At 35.4% G+C, this 3339-nt stretch overlaps 1 long non-coding RNA gene across 1 annotated transcript; it reads right to left on the bottom strand.

Annotated features, from left to right (window-relative positions):
* Positions 1 to 446: 446 nt before the first annotated feature.
* Positions 447 to 2885, bottom strand: LOC110270224 (uncharacterized). Its single transcript, XR_002359514.2, has 2 exons — positions 2406 to 2885; positions 447 to 989 (listed from the first exon to the last, which is right to left on the bottom strand). It is a non-coding gene; the product is annotated as an uncharacterized LOC110270224 (long non-coding RNA).
* Positions 2886 to 3339: the final 454 nt, after the last annotated feature.

Below are 3339 nucleotides of genomic sequence, written 5' to 3' on the forward strand. Positions count from 1 at the left end.
ACATCATATTGTGGGTCAATGACGTTAGGTTGGCTTCGCTCACCAGTAGGATATCCAATCTTCGCTCTTCAACGAATATATATCTGAACAGATTGAGACCACCTAAGGTAGTTTGACCCATTGAGTCGAAATGTGGTTTCACCATTAACTAGTACTCGTTACTCAGATTTTAAATCGGATGGAATAGGAGTAGTGTTCTCCTTCTGTTCAGAATTAATGACTGAGAACTGTCAACCATAACTACAAATCAGAGGCACGGCACAGAGAACCAACTCTAATACCAAGTTGAAGTGTTTGAATATAATGTACTATCAAATGTACAAGGAATCATCCTCTTTATAGAGGAATTACAGAAATAGAAATAACTAGAAAATAGGAAAGAAGAAAAAAAATACTAGCCTAAAATAAAGAAAATATTTCTAATCATAAAATTCTTAAAAATAAGCTAAACCAAAAAGGAAAAGATTTATAACTAATTCTATTTACATAAAATATTCATGAAAGGAATTAGGAATCTGATTTTGATTTGATCTAGTCAACAATATACAAACCATGCTAAATAAAAAGAAAATACAAATAAAGCTCTAAATTATATACAAACAAAAAAAAATGTAACTACTTAAAGAGAATTTAAAGTAACCAAATAGCTAACAAGAAATCTAAAAAACATAGTAATAACAAAAATGAAATGTGAAAGCTTTTTGGAAAAAGAATGTTACGACCCAATGCTGATCCAATCCTCCCCCCACACTTAAATTCTGCACGGTGCACCGTGCACTTGCTACGATCAAGGAGGGATCATCATCTTCGCTCCACTCCGAGAGAGTCCCCGAGATGTCAGGCTATGATGATGGTGGTGCTGCTACTGGCTGCTGTGGCTCAGGTGTTGGTATTGCTGCTGCTGAAGTGCCTGCTTCTTTTCTGCTTGTTCGGTCTTTTGACTTTAGCCTTTTCCTTTCCCTTTCCCTTTTTGCTACTGATCACTCATCCTGAAAACAATTTAGGGGAAGAAAATATTAACTATAGGAACAAAGAAAACAAGCCAAGATTAAAAACAAACAACACGTAGTACACAAAAATGTCATTCTCAATCAAATGCCAAACAAGAATCATAAATTTCAATTACATGGTAGCTACAACATGCAATTTAGAATTCCAAGATATGCATAGAGGCTTATTCATAAGTAATTGGCGATGAATCAAATAAGAACAATGTTCAAATAAGATGTGCATAGTATGTTCAAACACCAATGCTTTCATGACTAATATCACAAGATTGATAACAAAAATTTGAAGTTCAAGCCTAATCTAACGCATCCAATTAGCACAGACAAAGTTAATCAAATAGCATCATTTTATAGGGCAAAAGGTTGTCAATCTTGCAATAACAGGCAAAAGACCTCAAATACTCAAAATTCAACAATTGTTGGTCAATTTAGAAACAATTCAAACTCCATCAATTTAGAAACAATTCAAATTCCATCAATGCAAATAGGCAAAACAAGATGAGAATAAGCAATGAGTTTAAGGAGGTGACCAAAATTGTCATTAAAAAGTTCTTTGAGGCATATTATCGAACATGCGGCATGCAAAATTATTAAGCAATTCAAATACCACAATCCAAGCATGTTCTCAACATCCAATCACAAAATAATAGCTCCATAACATGGAAAATCAACAGCATTATTCAGAATTCCAGCAGAATAGCAGTCAACAATCAAAACAGATTGCAATTCAAGCTTAAAAAGCATAATAGCATGATGAATTATCACTAATAGCATATAACGCAAAACAGCAATGCTCAAGGATAATTCCATCAATTCAACAATCATATTTCAGCCAATTTAGTTATAGCTCAGTGAATGAACAAGATCAATCAATCTTAACAAATCCAGTAGCAATTTCAGAAATTCAACAAGAAAACAATATTCAACAATAAATCTTCACTCAAGCAAATAATGTTTCAAATTATCTCAGTCATGATTTCTTAGTAAAATAGCAATTATCCTTCAGAAACAGTAATTTCAATAGCAATATACATTAGCAAGGTAATCATTAACTCAGCAATTCATCACAAACAAACAATTAACCATACACTTCCAGCAACCTATCCACTAATTCAACAGCAGTCCAATCAAGCTGGTTCAAAAGAATACAACAGCAATTTCACAACAAATCAGTGATTCCATCATAAATCAGCAAATTCAAAATAATCTCAAACACTTCCATCAACAATGTAGAACCTAACAATCTAAAGTAAACTAAATTATCCTAACCTAACCACCTAAATCCACTAAACAGCAAATTAATCCAACTAACCAATTAACTAAAAATCAACTAAATAAATCAAATTAAAATTAACTAAACAGAAATTAAATAGAATGAAAAACAAATTCAATGAAAACCTGGGATGCAAAGCAATCAGAACAGGGCAGAGGGAAGGAGGGCTGCCCAGGTTTCCACAGTTCGAACAGGGGAAGATAGGGCTCGCCACAGAACTGGGACAGGGGCTGGAGCTCTGCGTCAGCGAGAGAAGGAGAGCTAGCTGGAACGGGGTGGCTCGCTGGCGGTTAGGGTTGCCGGCGCGGTGGAGGTGGCTGACGCGGCTAAAACAGGGGGAAGGAAAAAATGGTGGTTCTGGAGGTTGGTGGCTAGTTCGGCGATGGTGATGACTGGAGGCTGAGAAGGAGATGATGCATGAGGGGAATAAGATGGTGGAGAAGCGCCACGGTGATGGCGAAGGGGAGGCGCTGTGGTGGGTGGTGCTGGAGATTGATGGTGAGGCGAGGGGAAGGGTGGAGAAAGAAGAAGTGCCGTCGTGCGCATGCACAAGACAGTGCGTAGTGCGTACACACTAGTTAGAGGGGCTTGGAGTTGAGGTGCGCACAAAACCAAATACGAATTAAAACTACCACTAACACAGTAAATATAACGCAATAACAAACGATAAGGAATAATTCAAACCTCTTGTCTCGAGTCCAACTCATCCTTTGTAGTCACAATGACGTTGGTAATTTCATCCATCTTCAAATAAAGACACCGAAAAAAACTTTTATCATCTTAAAATCCTTACTATATAATGAATGACTCCAATAAAAAATATCAAAAAATATTGTAAACACATATGTGAGTCAAACATACTTTAATAATAGCAATTCTTAGGATTAAAACATGCTGGGTAAGTATTTAATAGTAATTCTTAGCATACTTTAATAACGTCTCAACTAAATATATCATTTACCAGAATTTTTCAAATAAATAAACTTTTTGAACTTAAAAAATATCTAATTAACATGAATAAGAAACATTCATAAAACACTTTCAAACCTCATGTCTAAA

Source organism: Arachis ipaensis, chromosome B3 (genome assembly GCF_059453495.1).
Source record: "Arachis ipaensis isolate K30076 ecotype BB chromosome B3, ASM5945349v1, whole genome shotgun sequence".
Taxonomy (NCBI): domain Eukaryota; kingdom Viridiplantae; phylum Streptophyta; class Magnoliopsida; order Fabales; family Fabaceae; genus Arachis; species Arachis ipaensis.